This window comes from Mesoplodon bidens, assembly GCF_964165515.1.
Source record: "Mesoplodon bidens genome assembly, chromosome: 16".
NCBI lineage: Eukaryota > Metazoa > Chordata > Mammalia > Artiodactyla > Ziphiidae > Mesoplodon > Mesoplodon bidens.
In genome coordinates, this window is record NC_138173.1 from 42,597,317 (window position 1) to 42,620,361 (window position 23,045).

The 23,045-nt window shown below is 35.8% G+C and overlaps 1 protein-coding gene across 10 annotated transcripts in view; it reads left to right on the top strand.

Moving 5' to 3' along the window:
• VPS13B (vacuolar protein sorting 13 homolog B) overlaps positions 1-23,045 on the top strand; it is an 805,800-nt gene that overhangs the window by 320,947 nt on the left and 461,808 nt on the right. The window lies entirely within an intron of this gene.

The following is a 23,045-nucleotide window of genomic DNA, read 5'->3' on the forward strand; positions in this document are numbered from 1 at the left end:
AACAATTTCTTTTATTTCCTTTTTTGTAATTAAAAACCCCACTTTTTTATTGTTTTATTTATTAAAAAATTTTTTTAACATCTTTATTGGAGTATAATTGCTTTACAATGGTGTGTTAGTTTCTGCTTTATAACAAAGTGAATCAGTTATACATATACATATGTCCCCATATCTCTTCCCTCGTCGTCTCCCTCCCTCCCGCCCTCCGTATCCCACCCCTCTAGGTGGTCACAAAGCACCAACTGAGCTGATCTCCCTGTGCTATGCGGCTGCTTCCCACTAGCTATCTATTTTACGTTTGGTAGTGTGTATATGTCCATGCCACTCTCTCACTTTGTCCCAGCTTACCCTTCCCCCTCCCCGTGTCCTTAAGTCCATTCTCTAGTAGGTCTGTGTCTTTATTCCTATCTTGCCTCTAGGTTCTTCATGACCATTTTTTTTTTACATTCCATATATATGTGTTAGCATATGGTATTTGTTTTTCTCCTTCTGACTTACTTCACTCTGTATAACAGACTCTAGGTCCCTCCACCTCACTACAAATAACTCAATTTCATTTCTTTTTATGGCTGAGTAATATTCCATTGTATATATGTGCCACATCTTCTTTATCCATTCATCTGTTGATAGACTAAGATCAGGAACAAGACAAGGTTGCCCACTCTCACCACTGTTATTCAACATAGTTTTGGAACTTTTAGCCACAGCAGTCAGAGAAGAAAAAGAAAAGGAATCCAAATCAGAAAAGAAGAAGTTATGATTTCATTTTAAGTAGTGTTTTAAATTTCTAATGTTTTCCCTTAGATATTCAGCTTTATTCCATATAACTCATATATCCCTAACCATATTAAAAAATGTTTTATATTTTCAATAACTCGAAAACACTTACTTAATATCTATAATGGGCAAGATTCTGTTGTAAGTAATTTTGAGGGTAGGAATATTAATAAGACATGATCCCTGCCCTTAAGGAATTTAAAATATGATCGTATACACAGGGAAGTTCAAGCTAACATTTGTGGTTTAGAAGAAAAGTTAGTTTCCTTACCATATTTAAAAACAACAGCAGTAAAAATGCTAACATACATTTCTGTGGAGTTTTATACATAACTATTATTCTGTGTTCTATTACTTTTCTTAAAATAGGATGTTACGTTTATTTTGTAGAATCATTAGATTTCCACCTGTCAGTATCCACAAGCCTTCTGATATGTTGAGATTTTCTTTACCAATTGATAAAAATGCTTTTGCTTATTTTTTGTATCATAGGAAGATGATCTGTAACTTGTATTGATTTTTTAATATAAAATTAGATATTTCCTTTAGATACCATGCTAGGTTTCAGACTTTAGATCTCTTGAACTGGTAGGTTACATAATGGTTTATAAATATCACCTCTTAATAAGATAAAATAAGTGTCCACTAAGTATCAATTGGTAAAAATAAGTTTAATTTTATATGCATATTAGCCACATATTCTGACCTCCTGCTTTACTATTTAGTCCAGTTTTTAAAATCACACTTGATAATTGATGTAAAGTAATTGTTAAGGATGAGTAAAGATGACAGAAAATACTTATGATTTAAATGAAATTACATGACAGAACTATGTAGAAAATATAGATTTTAGAATGCATTTGCTATGCATGGAGAAGTTTCATAGATAAATTCGCATCTCATATCTGTTACCTATCAATTCATGAATGATATCGGTTAATATCTGAGATTTATTTTGCTTTCATATACTTTCCCACTTAATTATAAGAAATTAATATTTTATTTTGAAGAAATTAAGAAAAACTCCAAACATAATTTCTCATCAGTAATTATTACTTTATAATCTAAAAACATAAACACATTATTCTTTTTTTAAATTTTATTTATTTAGTTTTTAAATTTTATTGGAGTATAATTGATTTAAAATGTTATATTATTTTCAGGTGTACAGCATAGTGATTCAGTTATACATATACATATATTCATTCTTTATTAGATTCTTTTCCCATATAGGTTATTACAGAATGTTGAGTACAGTTCCCTGTGCTATACAGTAGGTGGTACTTGTTGTTTATCTATTTTATATATAGTAGTGTGTGTGTGTGTGTGTGTGTGTGTGTGTGTTAATCCCAAACTCCTAATTTATCCCTCCCCCCCCACATTTCTCCTTTGGTAATCATAAGTTTGTTTTTGAAATCTGTGAGTCTGTTTCTGTTTTGTAAATAAGTTCATTTATATCATTTTTTAAAATAAGATTCCACATATGAGTGATGTCATATGATATTTGTCTTTGTCTGACTAACTTCACTCAGTATGATAATCTCCAGGTCCATCCATGTTGCTGCAACTGGCATTATTTTGTTCTTTTTTTATGGTTAATATTCCATTTTAAATATGTACCACATCTTTATCCATTCCTCTATTGATGGACATTTAGGTTATTTTCATGTCTTGGCTATTGTAGATAGTGCTGCAATGAACATTGGGGTGCATGTATCTTTTTGAATTATGGTTTTCTCTGGATACATGCCCAGGAGTGGGATTGCTGGATCATATGGTATCACCTCACACTGGTCAGAATGGCCACCATGAAAAAGTCTACAAACAATAAATGCTGGAGAGGGTGTGGAGATAGGCGAACCGTGCTACACTGTTGGTGGGAATGTAAATTGGTACAGCCACTATGGAGAACAGTATGGAGGTTCCTTAAAAAACTAAAAACAGAAGTAACATATGATCCAGCAAACAACACATTATTCTTTATTTCAAATTAAAAATGTGAACTGTGGTTCTTTGCATTTGAGTTGTGGATATTTGCTTTTTCTGTCTTTAGTGTTTCCCCATCTCTAGAACCCTTAGGTTATATATCCTGTAGGTATTTTCCTTATAGGTGAGGATGTCTGTATATCACCAGATATTTACTCAAGCCAGGATAACAATGAACAGTTAGCAAATTGATGCCTGTGCTTGCTTGTTTTTGGACTGTGGGCATTTGTAGAAAGTAAAAATCCCTGGGTATAGCATTTCTTCTTTATGACCAATGTATCTTGCCCCTTGGATGCCACCATTTTCTCTTCTTTAGAAGGCTTGTTGGTATTGTTCTCTCTTTTCTTGAGAATGCTCTGTACTAATCATTTCCTTTATTTAGAATTACGTTTCAAAATTTTCTGTTTTATTTTTAATTAAAGTATACAGTTCCTGTTTTGGTTTTAATTTAAAAATGCTTTATGAGTCCTTTGAATTTGTATCTACTTCTAAATGTGGTTATCACTATTTTAATTATTACTTACATTGTATCATAAGCTATAATGAATTTGGTAAGATATTCATAGCCTTTTACAAACCTTTTTTCTTGTTGTTTTTGTTTTACTTTTACCATCTTAACTTTTTTAAGCGTACAGTTCAATTGTGTTAAGTTTACAGATGGTCCCCAACTCATCATCTGTTTGACTTACAGATTTTAGACTTTATGATGGTGTGAAAGCAATATGCATTCAGTAGAAACCATACTTCGAATGTGAATTTTGATCTTTTCCCATGCTAGCGATATGAGGTGGGATTCTCTGGTGGTGCTGGGCAGGGGCAGTAAGCCACAGCTTTCAGTCAGCCATGCAACCACGAGGGTAAACAACCAAAACACTCACAACCATACGACCATTTTGTTTTTTACTCTCAGTACAGTATTCAGTAAGTTACATGAGTTATTCAATTATATAGTATAAAATAAGCTTTGTGTTTGATAATTTTGCCCAACTGTAGGCTAATATAAGTGTTCTGAGCACATTTAAGGTAGGCTAGGCTAAGCTCTGAAGTTCAGTAGGTTAGGTGTATTAAATGCATTTTCAACTTAAGATATTTTCACTTTATGATGGGTTTATCAGGACATAACCCATTGTAAGTTGAGGAGGATGTGTATTCACATTGTTGTGGAATGCACGTTTTAATTTTTTAACTGAATTTTACAAGTGGAGAAATGTGTTAATTTATGCTTGAATTCTTATTAAAATAATTTTAAGTTTTTACATTCTCAACCTAAGGTCCAAAGTTGGTCTTAAATTCATCCCCAAATTATGTAGTAGTACTGGCACATGAAAACTGAGGCTTGGTGATATTGCACTGGGCTTGATTTTGCTTTTTAATTATTCATCAAGAAGCAGACATCCTCTTCCAATCTCAATTAACCAATCTTAAGTAGCTGGCTGCAGGGGGAACATGTGCTTGATGGCTGGAAATGTGTTGACAGCAGAACAGCACTATTTCAGTGATATAGGCACGTAGGGCAGGCCAAGCCAGAATAAAAGCATGTTTCACATGAAGATAATGTATTATCACAAAATTCTAAATGATCTTCTAGGGAATCTGTATATCCTTCAAAACAAGGAAACCACTAAAAACTATGACATCTGTTTACCCTATGTTTTGGAAATGTTTTGGACATTAAATTGGAACTCTTGATGAAAATATGTGTAATGGAGACGAAAACTTTAAAAAGCAGGATCCTTCATAAATGATAGCTCTTTAAAAAATACTAGCTATTTTTATCTTACATGTTTATATATTACCTCTTAAGTCTAAAGCACTGTAAGTACACAGTTAAAATAATAGAAGGCCTTTTAATTTGACTCCTTAAATAACACCAAGACAATAGTAAATGAAGATTTGATAATTGATGTAAATTTTAGTAGATAATGCCACAAATTAAACATATAGAACTTAAGCTTCTGACTCTGATGGAGGAACAGGGACTAGATTTATATTCCTGTTGTAAATAACTAATAAACTGGTCAAAATATATGGGAGAACAAAAAAAGTTTCTAGACATCGGACAGTAGGCAGTACAGTACTGTGATCCCTCATAGAAGGGAAACAAATGAGTTGAGCCCTAGGATTATCCTGGCTTTTTGACTGAAGGCACATTCCAGACCACAGAGCAGGGTGGGTTGTATCAAGCTGAACTCAGCTGTCTTGCTGAATTGAGGTTTAGGGAAGCAAAGGGATTGAAGTACAAGGAGGCAGAGATGACTGAAAATTATGGGACAAAGTTTCAGAGAGAGAAAGCTATGAGCAAAAGAGCTTCAGAGATCAGTCATAGATTTCTCCTTGAGTATTTGCTGAATAGTAAGCTGTGCCTGAATAGGATGAGACTCCTCAAAGTTGGGCAAAGGATGATCAAGGACCTATGGTCTGAATGATTCCCAGAGCTCACACATGGCTAAAAGGCATTCAGGTTCCCACTGTGCTTAGTTCACAATTCCAACTGACCATTCGGGACATTCAGTGAAGACCCCAAGAAGATGACACCTCAGTAGTGGAGCTAAACTTTCCATAGAGTAAAGCCTACCTAAACTCATCTTAAACACACTTTGAAAAAGCCTCTGAAGAAACCAAAACAGTGAGTGAGTTTACTGCTGGCCAAATGAAGCCCAGTGCTATTAAGAGGAATACAACAAGATCCAGATATGTAACAACTTAGAAGTCACAGTGTCAAGCATCCAACCCAAAACTATTAGAGATGCAAAGAAGCCGGCAACTTTGACAAGGAGGAAAACTAGCAATAGAAGTAAACTGAGAAATGACAGATGATAGCATTAGCAGGTATATTAAATATTTGTACATTAAAACAGGTACTATAACTGTTCAGATGTTTGAGGAAAGATGAATACAATTTGGAGAGAAATAGAAGATATAAAAAGGAACCATGCCCAACTCTAGAGATGAAAAATATAATATCTGATATCAGAAACTCACTGGGTGGAATTAGCAGTAAAGTAGACATTGCAGAAGAAGAAATAATAAACTTGAAGACATAGCAATAGAAACTTGCCAAATTGAAGCACAAAAAGAATAAAGGGGAAAAATGTACAGAGCTTTAGTGAACTGTCAGGTGATAATTAATGTTGTCACAGTAGATCTCACTAAAATTTCATATTTGACTAGATACTTGAAGCAGGTGAGGGAGTGAGGCATGTGGATATCTGTAGAAAACTCATGTGGGATTATATGTATCTCTAGGAAATTGGACATACATATAATCCCACATACCCCTTCACTTAATAATTAAGGAGACTGAGTCTTTAAGAGGTCAAACAACTTACCCAATGTTAGAAAATAGTTAATGGTACTTTTTAAAAATGAAAGTTCCAGGTTATAGTAGTCATTTTGTGATTATTAGCTGCCTCTTTCATTCCTGAATGGCATAACCAGCCTTAAAATGAGCTCTATGTAAAAATTCCTCTCTAAAACCTAATATATAACCAGCCAACTTCAGCGTGTCTTTTTCGTTTTTTTTCCTTTTTTTTTTTTTGTCAAAGGAATTGTTCTAAATTTTCAGCCCAGTTCCATTGGACTAAGCTAGTTAAGAATTTTGTGTCAGAGCTACCAACGTGGATATACCAGGAAACAATTCACCTCTGTGATGAGCATGGAGGTTCTTCCTGGCTTTAATTGGGTGTCACTTCAATGGTGCAGTTCCTGGCATAAACTCCAAAGTGAAACACTACTCCTGACATGTTTTTTCTTCCCTGATATGTCCTTAAATATATCCTGGAGTCATTCATGCTTCCAACAAAATTAAACTAAATATTTATGATGTTTCAGATATTTAAAGTTTTTGTCCAGCATATGGAAATTCTATTTTATTTAGTTCTCAAAGAGAAATAAATATGAAAAATCCTGAAATTTGAAAAGCACTTTGTTACTTTGTTTATGTTACAGATAGTGAAAGTTTTCAGACTTCCTTTTTTTTTTTTAAAGAATCTTTCTTTTGACAATGAACTTGGGCTATTATGTAGAATATTTCTAATTATGTTTTTTTCCTGACCTGATTTCAAAATATAGTATTTTTAAACTAAGCAATAATTTAACTGTAACTTTTAAGATTGTATTAAGTTTGGCTGAAGGTATCAGAAAACCCTCAATAACAGTGATTTAAACAAGATTGAATTTTTTTGAAAATATATGGAAATAATGTAATTTATCAAGGACTCGTATCCAAAATATATACAGGACTCTCAAAATTCAATAATTAGAAAACAGACAACCCATTAAAAAATTTAACAAAATTTTTGAACAAGCACTACACCAGTAAAGTTATATATATGGTACATAAGCACAGAAAAAGATGCTCAACATCAGTAGTCACCAGGGAAATGCAAATCAAAACCACAATGAGCTACCACTACACACCCTCCAGAGCAGACAAACTTAAGAAGACTGACCATACCCAACACTGGTGAGGATATACAGCACCCAGAAGTGTCATATACAGCTGGTAGAACTGTAACATAACAAAGTCACTAACAGTTTGGTAGTCCCTAAAAAAATTAAACATATATCTACTTATGATGTCCTTTCAGTATTTACCTAAGAGAAATGAAAGCATGTGTCCATACAAAGACTTATATTTAAATGTTCATAGCGGCTTTTTTTTTTTTTTTTAAACAAGATTGAATTTTATGTCTCTCATGTGAAAGCTTTGAGTAGGCATACAGAGGTGTTAAGGTTCTCTAAGATCAGGTACTATCTTATTCCCCATGGGTGGCCTGTGTTGCCAGGCTTGCCTTATGGTCCACAATGGATGCTTCACCCATTTATCATATCTGCATTTCGATGAGTGGGAAATGAGTAAAGAGGGCTCTTTTATTTCTTTAAATATTGTACAGAAGTTGCACCCTTCACTTTTGCTTCACTTCTCTTGGCCAGAAATTCATCACATGATCATATGTAGCTATGCAGGGGTCTCAGGATGGTAGTCTCTATTCTTTAAGGCCACACACCTGGCCAAAACGTGTGGCTTTTAACTAAGAAAAAAAGGGAGAATAGATATTAGAGGTTATTTAGCTGTCTTTGCCACAACAACTTAAAATAGAATGTTACAAGCTGAGTTTTAGAAGAGAAATAGGAAATAAACATTTTTCTTTTAGTGGGGATACCAGAAGACATAGCTGGTAAAAGTATTTTCATGTCTGAGGTGTGGTTTAGGTTTTTCTCAATGAGAGATAACAGGTTTGGGAGGCATCACCATATGGATTGTAGTCAAAGCCACGGAGTGCATGATCTCTCAGGGAGACCATGCACAGCAAGATGAGAAGAAAGCCCAAAATTAAATTCTGAGCAACTTTTCATTAAAGAGTAAGGAATAGGAGCCAATGGAGAAGATTGAGAAGCTTCATTCTGAGAAGTAGGCAACAAAGGAACATATGATATATATATATATATATATATATATATATATATATATATATATATATATATGACACAAATGAAAAGTTTCAAAAAGAGGGTGTCTAACTGCATGATATGCTGTAAAGTCATCAAGATCAATGAGGCTGAAAATTTTTAATTGGCCAAGGTCAGTTGGCCAGAGGAGCTTTCGTTGTTAGGGGATGAATGGGAGTTGAGCATGTAGGGATAGCCTCTGTATACCACTCTTTCAGGAAATCGCACTCTGCAGAAACTTGAGTATGTCAGTTGCTACAGTGAAGCAAACAGGAGTGAAGAAAAAATTAGAGCAACAGTAAAGTTTGGAATAATTTATATAGTCAGATCACAGGTCAGGTAGAATGTAAGATCTTATAAACAGATATAAGATTTAACAGATAATTGCCACTTCCTCTGAGAAAGAGGTAAGAAGATAAAGTATATACCATTATATGTCAGTTTAGTTAATTTTATCTCCACAAACAAGTATTTATGCAGGGTAAGTATTGTTGTCTTTGCACTGTTGCAGAGAATGTAAGAGATTAGGAAATGTATAATTTTTTCAAGTCAAGCTCCTTGTTTTTCACATGCAAGGAATATGTTCCTTATACAAAAACAGGACATGACATTACACTTTACCTTCAGTTTTTTTAAATCAGTTTAATATATTACTCCAAGTTTGAAATTTCTTCATCTTAAAAAAAAATCATTCTATCCAAGGCAGTATAACTTGTAGGATGGTTTTAAGGAGGGAGATTTCCAATTTTTGCTAGTAATATTTGCTCCTGAAGGCACTGATGTATTTTGGATTCTAACTTTTAATAATTGTGGATTATAAGTAAAATGGGTCATACCAATATAGTTATCCATCTAAAAATGTTTAAGCAATCCTTAATTTGATTAAGCTTGAATGTTGAGCAGGTATGTTCCTAATTATAGTGTGGAAATAGTATTACTGTACAAGAAATACACTTTTGTGGATTTATGTATATTAGAAGTTGCTCACTTTAATCATGTAGCTTAGCATAAAATTCCATTCCTTTGTGATTAATTAGATATCTAGTTTCATTGGAAAATATTAAAGCATGAGAGTACACACTAATGCATAATATGTAATTGATTTTATTCTCTCAGGAGTAAAATATGGTTTAAAAAACATTTTCCCCTTATGGAATAGAGAAAGGTTTAAAATGCATTGAAGGGGACTTTCATGATGGCAGAGGAGTAAAACGTGGAGATCACCTTCCTCCCCACAGCTACATCCGAAATACATCTACATGTAAAACAACTCGTACAGAACACCTACTGAACGCTGGCAGAAGATCTCAGATTTCCCAAAAGGCAAGAAACTCCCCACGTACCTGCTTAGGTGCAAAAGAAAAAAGAAAAAATAGAGGCAAAAGAATAGGGATGGGACATGCACCTCTGAGAGGGAGCTGTGAAGGAGGAAAAGATTCCACACACTAGGAGGCCCCTTCACTGGTGGAGATGGGGAGGTGGGGGGGAGGGAAGCTTCGGAGCACGGAGGAGAGCTCAGCAACAGGGGTGCAGAGGGCAAAGTGGAGAGATTCCCGCACAGAGGATCGGTGCCAACCAGCACTCACCAGCGCGAGAGGGTTGTCTGCTCACCTGCCGCAGTGGGTGGGGGCTGGGAGCTGAGGCTCAGGCTTCGGAGGTCAGATCCCAGGGAGCAGGCTGGGGTTGGCTGCATGAACACAGCCTGAAGGGGGCTAGTGCCCCACAGCTAGCTGGGAGGGAGTCCGGGAAAAAGTCTGGAACTGCCTAAGAGGCAAGAGACCACCGTTTAGGGGTGCGCGAGGAGAGGGAGTACAGAGCACCGCCTAAATAAGCTCCAGAGACGGTGTGAGCCACGACTATCAGTGTGGACCCCAGAGACGGGCATGAGATGCTAAGGCTGCTGCTGCAGCCACTAAGAAGCCTGTGTGCAACCACAATCACTGTCCACACCTCCCCGCCCTGGAGCCTGTGCAGCATGCCACTGACAGGATCCTGTGATACAAGGACAACTTCCCCGGGAGAACACATGGCGTGCCTCAGGCTGATGCAACATCATGCCAACATCTGCCTCCGCAGACTAGCCCCGCATTCCGTTCCCCTCCCTCCCCCCAGACTGAGTGACTCAGAGCACCCTAATCAGTTGCTCCTTTAACCCGCTCCTGTCTGGGCGAAGAACAGATGACAGAGGACGACCTACACACAGAGGCAGGACCAAATCCAAAGGGGAACCCCAGGAACTGTGCAAACAAGAGAAAGGGAAATTTCTCCGAGCAGCCTCAGGAGCAGCGGATTAAATCTCCACCATCAACTTGATGTACCCTGCATCTGTGGAATACCTGAATGGACAACGAATCATCCCAAAATTTAGGCAGTGGACTTTGGAGCAACTGTAGACTTGGGGTTTGCTTTCTGCATCTAATTTGTTTATGGTTTTGTGCTTATCTTAATTTAGTATTTAGATCTTATTATCATTGGTAGATATGTTTATTGATTTGGTTGTTCTCTTCCTTTGTGTGATTTTGTCTGTATAGCTTTGCTTTTACCATTTGTCCTAGGGTTCTGTGAGTCGTGGGTTTTTTTTTTTTTTTCCAGTATAGTTTTTAGTGCTTGTTATCATTGTTGGATTTGTTTTTTTGGTTTGGTTGTGCTATTCCTTCTTTCTTTCTTTTTATTTTTAATTTCTTTATTTTTAATAATATTTATTTTATATTTTATATTTTAATAACTATTTTATTCCTTCCTTCCTTTTTTTTTTTCTCCCTTTCTGCCTAAGCCGTGTGGCTGACAGGGTCTTGGTGCTCTGGCCGGGTGTCAGGCCTGAGCCTCTGGGGTGGGAGAGCCGAGTTCAGGACACTGGTCCACCAGAAACATCCCCCCTCCATGTAATATCAAACAGCAAAAGCTCTCCCAGAGCTCTCTATTTCAACACTAAGACCCAGCTCCACTCAGCAACCAACAAGCTACAGTACTGGACACCCTATGCCAAACAATTAGCAAAACAGGAACACAAACCCACCTATTAGAAGAGAGGCTGCTTAAAATCATACTAAGTTCACAGACACCCCAAAACACACCACCAGACGTGGTCCTGCCCACCAGAAATACAAGATTCAGCCTCATCCACCAGAACACAGGTACCAGTCCCCCCCACTAGGAAGCCCACACAACCCACTGAACCAACCTTACCCACTGGGGCCGGACAACAAAAACAGCAGGAACCATGAATCTGCAGACTGCAGAAAGGAGACCCCAAACACAGTAAATTAAGCAAAATGACAACACACAGGAAAACACAGCAGATGAAGGAACAAGGTAAAAAACCCACCAGATCAAACAAATGAAGAGGAAATAGGCAGTCCACCTGAAAAAGAATTCAGAGTAATGATAGTAAAGATGATCCAAAATCTTGGAAGTAGAATGGAGAAAATACAAGAAACGTTTAACAACGACATAGAAGAACTGAAGAGCAAACAAACGATGAACAACACAATAAATGAAATTTAAAATTCTCTGGAAGGAATCAATAGCAGAATAACTGAGGCAGAAGAACAGATAAGTGACCTGGAAAATAAAATAGTGGAAATAACTACCGCAGAGCAGAATAAAGAAGAAAGAATGAAAAGAATAGAGGACCGTCTCATAGACCTCTGGGACAACATTAAATGCATCAATATTCGATTTATAGGGGTCCCAGAAGAAGAGAAAAAGAAAGGGACTCAGAAAATATTTGAAGAGATTATACTTGACAACTTCCATAATATGGGAAAGGAAATAGTCAAGTCCAGGAAGTGCAGAGAGTCCCCTACAGGATAAATCCAAGGAGAAACATGCCAAGACACATATTAATCAGACTATCAAAAATTAAGTACAAAGATAAATATTAAAAGTAGCAAGGGAAAAGCAACGAGTAACATACAAAGGAATCCCCGTAAAGTTAACAGCTGATCTTTCAGCAGAAACTCTGCAAGCCATAGGAGAGTGGCAGGACATATTTAAAGTGATGAAAGGAAAAAAACTACAGCCAAGATTACACTACCCAGCAAGGATCTCATTCAGATTTGATGGAGAAATTAAAACCTTTACACACAAGCAAATCTAAGAGAATTCAGCACTACCAAATCAGCTTTATAAAAAATCCTAAAGGAATTTCTCTAGGCAGGAAACACAGGAGAAGGAAGAGACCTACAGTAACAAACCCCAAACAATTAAGAAAATGGTAATAGGTACATACATATTAATAATTACCTTAAATGTAAATGGATTAAATGCTCCAGCCAAAAGACATAGACTGGCTGAATGGATAAAAAAACAAGACCCATATATATGCTGTCTACAAGAGACCCACTTCAGGCCTAGGGACACATACAGACTGAAAGTGAGGGGATGGAAAAAGATATTCCATGCAAATGGAAATCAAAAGAAAGCTGGAGTAGCAATTCTCATATCAGACAAAACAGACTATTACAAGAGATAAAGAAGGACACTACATAATGATCAACAGATGAATACAGAAAGAAGATACAACAATTGTAAATATTTATATACCCAACATAGGAGCAGGATGTCAATACATAAAGCAAATGCTAACAGCCATAAAAGGGGAAATCGGCAGTAACAGAATAATAGTAGGGGACTTTAACACCCCATTTTCACCAATGGACAGATCATCCAAAATGAAAATAAATAAGGAAACACAAGCTTTAAATGATACATTAAACAAGCTGGACTTAATTGATATTAATAGGGCATTCCATCCAAAAACAACAGAATGCAATTTCTCCTCAAGTGCTCATGGAACATTGTCGAGGATAGTTCATATCTTCGGTCACAAATCAAGCCTTGGTAAAATTAAGAAAATTGAAGTCGTATCAAGTATCTTTTCCGACCACAATGCTATGAGACTAGATATCAATTACAGGAAAAAAATCTATAAAAAATACAAACACATGGAGACCAAACAATACACTACTAAATAACGAAGAGATCGCTGAAGAAATCAAGAGGAAATCAAAAAATACCTACAAACAAATGAAAATGAAAATACAATGACTCAAAACCTATGGGATGCAGCAAAAATAGTTCTAAGAGGGAAGTTTATAGCAGTACAATCCTACCTCGAGAAACAAGAAATATCTCTAATAAACAACCTAATCTGACACCTAAAGCAGCAGTTAGAGAAGCAAGAACAAAAGCAATCAGAGAAGGAAACAGAAGTAAGAAGCAAAAAACCCCAATGTTAGCAAAAGGAAAGAAACCATAAAAATCAGATCAGAAAGAAATGAAGGAAACGATAGCAAAGATCAGGAAAACTAAAAGCTGGTTCTTTGACAAGATAAACAAAATTAATAAACCATTAGCCAGACTCATCAAGAAAAGGAGAAGACTCAAATCAATAGAATTAGAAATGAAAAAGGAGAAGTAACAGCTGACACTGCGGAAATACAAAGGATCATGAGAGATTACTACAAGCAGCTATATGTGCCAATGAAATGCACAAGTTGGAAGAAATGGACAAATTCTTAGAAAAGCACAACCTTCCTGAACTGAAACAGGAAGAAAGAGAAAATATAAACAGACCAAACATGAGCACTGGAATAGAGACTGTGATTAAAAATCTTCCAACAAACAAAAGCCCAGGACCAGATGGCTTCACAGGCGAATTCTGTCAAACATTTAGGTAAGAGCTAACACCGATCCTTCTGAAATGCTTCCAAAATGTAGCAGAAGGAGAAACACTCCCAAACTCATTCTATGACGCCACCATCACCCTGATACCAAAACCAGACAAAGATGTCACAAAGACAGAAAACTACAGGCCAACATCACTGATGAACATAGATGCAAAAATCCTCAACAAAATACTAGCAAACAGAATCCAACAGCACATTAAAAGGACCATACACCATGATCAAGTGGGATTTATCCCACGAAGGCAAGGATTCTTCACTATATGCAAATCAATGTGATAAACCATATTAACAAATTGAAGGATAAAAACCATATGATGATCTCAATAGATGCAGAAAAAGCTTTAGACAAAAGTCAATACCCATTCATGATAAAAACCCTTCAGAAAGTAGACATAGAGGGAACTTACCTCAACATAATAAAGGCCATATATGACAAACCCACAGCCAACATTGTTCTCAATGGTGAAAAACAAAACCATTTCCACTAATATCAGGAACAAAACAAGGTTGCCCACTCTCACCACTATTATTCAACATAGTTTTGGAAGTTTTAGCCACAGTGATCAGAGAAAAAAAGGAAATAAAAAGAATCCAAGTCAGAAAAGAAGAGGTAAAACTGTCACTGTTTGCAGGTGACATGATACTTACTATACATAGGGAATCCTAAAGATGCTACCAGAAAACTACTAGAGCTAATCAATGAATTTGGTAAAGTAGCAGGATATAAAATTAATGCACAGAAATCTGTTGCATTCCTATACACTAATGGTGAAAAATCTGAAAGAGAAGTTAAGGAAACACACCCATTCACCATTGCAATATAAAGAATAAAGTACCCAGGATTAAACCTACTTAAGCAGACAAAAGACCTGTATGCAGAAAGCTATAAGACACTGCTGAATGAAATTAAACATGATACAAACAGGTGGAGAATATACCATGTTTTTCTATTAGAAGAATCAGCATTGTGAAAATGACTATACTACCCAAAGCTATCTACAGATTCAGTGCAATCCCTATCCCACCACGAATGGCATTTTTCACAGAACTAGAACATAAAATTTCACAATTTGTATGGAAGCACAAAAGACTGAATATTCAAAGCAATTTTGAGAAAAATGGAGCTGGAACAATCAGGCTTCCTGTCTTCAGACTATACTACAAAGCTACAGTAATCAAGACAGTATGGTACTGGCACAAAAACAAAATATAAATTAATGGAACAGGATAGAAACCCCAGAGATAAACCTACGCACATATGGTCACCTTATCTTTGATAAAAGAGGCAAGAATATACAATGGAGAATAGACAGCCTCTTCAATAAGTGGTGCTGGGAAAACTGGACAGCTTCATGTAAAAGAATGAGATTAGAACAATCCCTAACACCATACACAAAAATAAACTCAAAATAGATTAAAGACCTAAGCATAAGGCCAGAGACTATAAAACTCTTAGAGGAAAACTTAGGCAGAACACTCTATGACATAAATCACAGCAAGATCCTTTTTGACCCACCTCCTAGAGAAATGGCAATAAAAATAAAAATCAACAAATGGGACCTAAAGAAACTTAGAAGCTTTTGCATAGCAAAGGAAACCATAAACAAGATGAAAAGACAACCCTCAGAATGGGAGAAAATATTTGCAAATGAAGCAACTGACAAACGATTAATCTCCAAAATTTATGAGCAGCTCATGCAGCTCAATTTCACATAAACAACCCAATCCGAAAATGGGCAGAAGACCTAAATAGTTCTCCAAAGAAGATATACAGATTTCCAAGAAAAACATGAAAGGATGCTAAACATCACTAATCATTAGAGAAGTGCATATCAAAACTCCCATGAGGTATCACCTCACAGCAGTTAGAATGACCATAATCAAAAAATCTACAAACAATAAATGCTGGAGAGGGTCTGGAGAAAAGGGAACCCTCTTGCACTGTAAAGTAATGTAAATTGCAATGTAAATTGAAACATCCACAGTGGAGAACAGTACGGACGTTCCTGAAAAAGTAAAATAGAACTACCAAATGACCCAGCAATCCCACTACTGAGCATATACCCAAGAAAACCATAATTCAGAAAGAGTCATGTACCACAGTGTTCATTGCAGCACTATTTACAATAGCTAGGATATGGAAGCAGCCTAAGTGTCCATCGACATGAATGGATAAAGAAGATGTGGCACATATGTACGATGGAATATTACTCAGATAAAAAAAGAAACGAAATTGAGTTATTTGTAGTGAGGTGGATGGACCTAGAGTCTGTCATACACAGTGAAGTAATTCAGAAAGAGAAAAACAAATACCGTGTGCTAACACATATATATGGAATCTAAGAAAGAAAAAAAATGGTTCTGAAGAACCTGGGGGCAGGACAGGAATAAAGACGCAGATGTAGAGGATGGCCTTGAGGACACAGCGAGGGGGAAGGGTAAGCTAGGACGAAGTGAGAGAGTGGCATGGACATATATACACTACCAAACGTAAAATAGGTAGCTAGTGGGAAGCAGCCGCATAGCACTGGGAGATCAGCTCAGTGTTTTGTGACCACCTAGAGGGGTGGGATAGGGAGGGTAGGAGGGAGACGCAAGAGGGAGGAGATATGGGGATATATGTATATGTATAGCTGATTCACTTTGTTATAAGGCAGAAACTAATACGCCATTGTAAAACAATTATACTCTATAATGATGTATAAATAAATAAATAATTAAAATATTATTCAGAAAGTAATCAGAGAACTTAATGAAAATATTGTTTATTAAATTGCTATTTTCCCTTTTTTGTAAGAAAATTTATTTCTAACCTAAAATTTATGGGAAAAAGTTTTAGCAGTATGCAGATTTTAACATTCTACTTAATATTCAAATTATTTTGTAAGTTGTTTCTGCGCTATTCTGGTCTATACACAGAGTTTATAATGTGATGTGATTTCTAAGCTTACTCTCCTAAAGGATTCCAAAAGATGCTGTGTTATCATATGATATTTTATGGTTGTAACCATAGACTAGAGTTTCTTAACGCTTGTTTTTTTTTTATGTTTCACGAAACATCCCTTTATCAGTTGATGGTCATCTTTTATGGACATATCTGATAATTGCACTACTCACTTGGCCCTACTACATACCTGAATTTGTTGCATTGGTAGTGTTCATATGAGTCCTCAAGTAAATCATCAGCTCAGAAAGAAATGTAACTTATACTTTTTTAAATGTGTCTCCTACTGTGTGCAGGAGAATGCTTATAGTGTTTGCTGGTTTATTCCCAGAATGTGTTCAGTTTGTTAAGCAAATAGGTTTATTAATTTTTATATTTAAATGTACTACAGTTTGTGTAGCATACAAATAATGTCTTTTCTTCTTGAAACCTCAATTGTCAAGAATTAGACCAGTGTTTATTTCATACTTAATTAAAAAAACCACTTGTTCCCTTACCTCCTTGGTTCCTTTTTTATTTCTCTAGGACAGTAAAACAGATCTATTTATGTATGGTTTCTTTTAATATGTTCAAGTTTTATTCTCATGTTACATTGAAAGTAGAATATAGACTCCACTGAGTTTTGTCAGAGGAGATAGCTTTAGAAGGTAAATTATTTTAACGTTGAGAAGTTACTTTTAAATTCTACATCATGTTGGAGTTATTTTACTGTGATTACTGTCCTCACTGCCTTACTTCTTTCCTTTTTAAATGTCCTAGCCCAAGCCTGGATCAAAACGAAACAAAGTAGAAAAAAACGAACAAAACTACTCTTTTTGGTTTCCTTGAACACAGCTGAGGCAGGCTCACGTTTTGTTAAAAACATTACAATAGTAAAAGAATGAATTAAAACAAGTACACTGACAAAGGATTAATCTCCATAATTTACAAGCAGCTCATGCAGCTCAATAACAAAAAACCAAACAACCCCAATCCAAAAATGGGCAGAAGACCTAAATAGACATTTCTCCAAAGAAGATATACAGATTGCCAACAAACACGTGAAAGAATGCTCAACATCATTAATCATTAGAGAAATGCAAATCAAAACTACAGTGAGATATCATCTCACACCGGTCAGAATGGCCATCATCAAAAAATCTACAAACAATAAATGCTGAAGAGGGTGTGGAGAAAAGGGAACACTCTTGCACTGCTGGTGGGAATGTGAATTGGTACAGCCAGTATGGGGAACAGTATGGAGGTTCCTTAAAAAACTAAAAATAGAACTACCATATTACCCAGCAATCCCACTACTGGGCGTATACCCTGAGAAAACCATAATTCAAAAAGAGTCATTTGCCAAAATGTTCATTGCAGCTCTATTTACAGTAGCCAGGAGATGGAAGCCACCTAAGTGTCCATCATGGGATGAATGGATAAAGAAGATGTGGCACATATATACAATGCAATATTACTCAGCCATAAAAAGAAATGAAATTGAGTTATTTGTAGTGAGGTGGAGGGACCTAGAGTCTGTTATACAGAGTGAAGTAAGTCAGAAGGAGAAAGACAAATACCGTATGCTAACACATATATACAGAATCTAAGGGAAAATGTCATGAAGAACCTAGGGGTAAGATGGGAATAAAGACACAGACCTACTAGAGAATGGACTTGAGGATATGGGGAGGGGGAAGGGTAAGCTGTGACAAAGTGAGAGAGTAGCATGGGCATATATACAGTACCAAATGTAAAATAGATAGCTAGTGGGAAGCAGCCGCATAGCGCAGGGAGATCAGCTCGGTGGTTTGTGACCACCTAGAGGGGTGGGGTAGGGAGGGTGGGAGGGAGAGAGACGCAAGAGGGAAGAGATATGGGAACATATGTATATGTATAACTGATTCACTTTGTTATAAAGCAGAATCTAACACACCATTGTAAAGCAATTATACTCCAATAAAGATGTAAAAAAAAAAAGTACAGAGAACAGAGACTATTTGAAAATAGTTTATCTTTTGAGTATTATTATTCAAACTTTTTTCTCAGGACTTTCCTATCAGTAAAAAATTTCAGTTAAGCATCCATAGTATATCATTTATTGATTTATGCATTAAATGTGTGTATCACTATATTAATATAGAGCATGTAAGAAAATTTTAAGTTTAAAATTTGTCTTATTCTGATAGAATTTTAACAATACATCCATAATATTGTAGTGAGAGTAATATTATTGTGCTTCATTTTAAAAGTTTAGTACTTTAATTATAACAAAGTATTAAACTTTAGGTTAATACTCTGTTATAATAACAACTTAAAGATTTAATTCTTAATTCAGTTTAGTTCAATAGTTAATTTTAATGGCTAACATAATTGAAAAGCCACCTCATTGAGATTCATCGATCCGAGAGGGGAAGTGGCATCATTAATGCACTCAGGACACTTATTTTTCATTGTCATCCATTTTGAAACTGTCTACTACGTTTCCATGTTTCTTATATAAATAAGGTATTCTTTCCATCTTTAATGGAAAGCTGTTGCCTTATTCTTTTAAATAAGTTAGTGGCATCTTTATGTATTATTATTTTTTAGTTAGTGGTATCTTTAATTTATACGTTTTGCCATGTGCGTTTTACAGGAATCTTTTAAAAGTATATATCCAAATTATGAGGATTAATTTAGTTAAAGGTACATAATATAATTCAGTTAAATGTAGATAACAACATTTATAAATTTGATTAACTGTGTATATGTAAATTGTAATATGCCACAGTTAACTGAAAACAAAGAGAGAAGGGCCCCTGCCAGTTTCTTCCTGTTATTGAACGTCTACTCTTCCTTCAGTACATTTAATGTAGTATTATGTGTTTCCTTCTGACATGGGGAAGAGCCTCAGTGTTATTCTACTAACCTAAATGTCAACTGTATGTCTTTCTCATTTTTAGATAAAAGTAAATATGAATAAATATTCTCATATTTGTCTCCTACAGCTCGATGGATGGTCTCGTAGTTTTGTGCACCACATTTTTGGAGGACACTGCTATATTGGGATCCTATTATCTGGAAGTTTAGCATAACCTAGCGGAAGTCTGTCATATGGGGCCCAGGTGGGAGGGTCCCAGGGAGCCAAATTGAACTGAGAAAAGTATTGGCTAGTGTAAAGTATTGGCTAATGTAGTTCAGGAAATCTGGGGTGGAGAATAGATTAGAGGAGTAAAAACATCAGTAGTATCTCCCAATATGCAGGCTTAGGCAGAAAGGCACTGGGATGATGACCAGTAAATGTGGTAATGGAAGGAGTGAGAACCAGGTGAGCTAGGCAGAGCATGAAGGTGAATAGTTCTTGAGGAAGTAAGCCCCATGATACTCTTAAAGCATTTTGTGGCACTTCGGAGCCTATGCAGGCTGTGTAATGATACTACAAGGGCTGGGCAGGTGCAACTACTAACATTGCCTGTTTTTCTCCTAATAGGTGATTTCTTTACAAGAGAAGACACATTTGTAAATTAGAAAGGGCTCTCTGATAGCAAGAGACAGAAACTGTATTCAAATGATTTTAAGTAAAAAAAAAAGGGGGGGGGATATTTATTGATTCTGATAACCAAAATAGTAAGAAAGGCAAATACAGTATAAATCTTTTCTTTGGAATGACTTAGAATCAGACTCCACACCATGAGAACTCTTGTCTTTTCATGTTGGCTTCTCTTTCTCTTACTGAACATATTTTTTCTTTGACCTAGCAGTGTACATGGCTGTGGTACCTCTGGACTCATGTAGTTAACTCCCTCTGATCAAATAGATAGTGATCTGGTCCGGTATTTGTTGAAAAAATACCTGAAGTGGTTTTTGTTTGTCCTGTCATGGCTCATGTGCATACATCTTGGACAATCACTGTGGCCAAGGAGGTTAGTCATTATGATTTGCCCAGTGGCAGCCAGGTTGGGCCATGTGTCCACTTCTGTGTTCAGGGGCATGAGATGTGATACCAGAATGTGTAGGGATAGCAGAAACATGGTTCTTGGGGATAATTTTTGAGAGTCAGTCAGCTATCCCAATTCATGTCTACTAATTTTTCATTTTATAGTTAGTCACAGCAGCTTTAAAATACAAAATGTTGATTATATAACACTTAGACTAACTCACATTCACACATTTCTGTTTCGATAGGAATAAGATAAATGAATTATTAAGGTATTGCACACATGAATGGAGGGCAGGGAGAAAAATAATTTAGAAGAGAAAGACATGGAATGCGTAAGATTGCAGACTTTATGACAGGTTTTCATTTGTTTCTCAACCTAGAGTTTATTCAATTGGGGAAAAGGAATTAGGAGGTGTTTTGTTATATACAGTTTTGAAAATACAGTTCTGCTTTGCACAATTTATTAATTTTATAACTTTGTTTCATTATAAACAATTTTTAAGAGATCATTAGTTATCATAACATAATCTAAAACCTGTCAGTTAATTTTAAAGTTCTTTGAGAACATATTGTGATGTTAATAAGTGCATAGAAAGGTTTTCAAATACAAAGTTCTTCTTTGGAAATAAGTAAGTTATTCTAGTTTTTACACAAACTGGCAAGAATTCAGCAAAAGTTCAACCAAATTGTTTTGTATGCAGTCTTCTCCCCCCTGCCCCGCTCCTTTTTTGCAGTCAGAACAAGATTATAGTTTCCAGATGAAATTCTGAATGTCACATAGTGATGACATATATTTTCCTGGTTGGCTCGGCATGAGATGCAATTTTGCATGCCATGTCACGCTGACTTGCAGAATCCAAAAGCCATTATTTCCCAAGGGACTTTCAGGAGTGATAGTATCAAATATAGTTTGTATTCTGATGAAAAGTCTCGGGCATTATTGTAGTTTCGATGGCAAGTTGCTTAAAGGTTTATATATTATCCAAACTCCACAAATTTAAAAATAGAATTACTATGTAAAGGTCACTTTTTCTTCACGTTATTTAATTTTATATTGCCAAATAGATTTGCCAAAAATCATGATCAGTGTAAAATATAGATCGAGAATTAGGAAGGTATAGTAGAAAAACCAGTAGATTAGTGACCAAAAAACCCAGTTTTTGACCCAGTTCCTCTCCCTTTTCAAGCTAACCTCAGACAGCCACATTTTTTATTCATTTATAAAATGGTAATAAGTATACCCAACTATCTCACAGATTTAAGTCTTGTTATAAGACTTAAATAAAGTAGGATATGTGAAAGTTCTATAAAGTGGTAAAATACAATTCAGATAAAAAGTAAAGATGACATTTTTTTATGTTTTCATTTTAAAAGGAAAGCTGTAGGGTTCAAGCAAGGTGAAGCTTATTTTATCTATTAGTTTTTGACACTGCAGTGTAATTTTATTTTTTCTTTATTTGATCTTAATCATCGTAAAGCTGCCTTAAAACCCAGTATTTCCATTCATGCCTACATCATAACATTTATTTCACACTGATAATCTTTCTGTTTTACATCTGTTTTAACTGGCTTGCTTTATTTTACCAGTCTTTTATTTATTTTTTCTTCCTCTTTTCTTCTTTTTTTTTAAAGGTGTCTCACATTCAGTTGCCTAGACATCTCTGTGTATTTTACAGGCCCCTAAAGCCTAACATGTATCAAATCTGTACAACTCTGTACCTTCCCCTACCACTATTGACCATGTTGCTCAAGGCCGAAACCCAGGACTCATCCTTAGTGTCTCCTCCTCCTGTCCGTTCTGCCTCCAAGTTATACTCTTTTTGTTTCAATCTGTTTGTATGTTGCTTCCCTAGTCAGAACCATATAATTACTTACACACAATAAAGTGGGGGTGTCCTAATTAGTCTCACTAGTATCGTTTCCAGATTATCTCATCATCAGTTGTCTAGATGACAGCAAGAGTCATCTTACTAAAAATCTAAATTGGATCATTTTATTCCCTACTTGAAATGCTTTTGTGACTTCCTATTGCGCTTAAGATAAAATCCAAACTCCTTACCAAGGCTTACATAGTTTGACCTGACCTAGTCTCTGTTGGGTTCTTCCATTCCATCTTTTGTCATTTTTGTTACATTGATCCTCTTTCATTCCTTCAAACACTGCATGCTTTTTCTTGCCTGGGACCTTCTGCATATTCTGTTTCTGTTTCCATTGCTCTTTTCATAACAATGTACTTTTCATACTCTGAGTTTTTATTTAAATGTTATCCTCTTAGTAAAGGAAGCTTTCCTTTTCA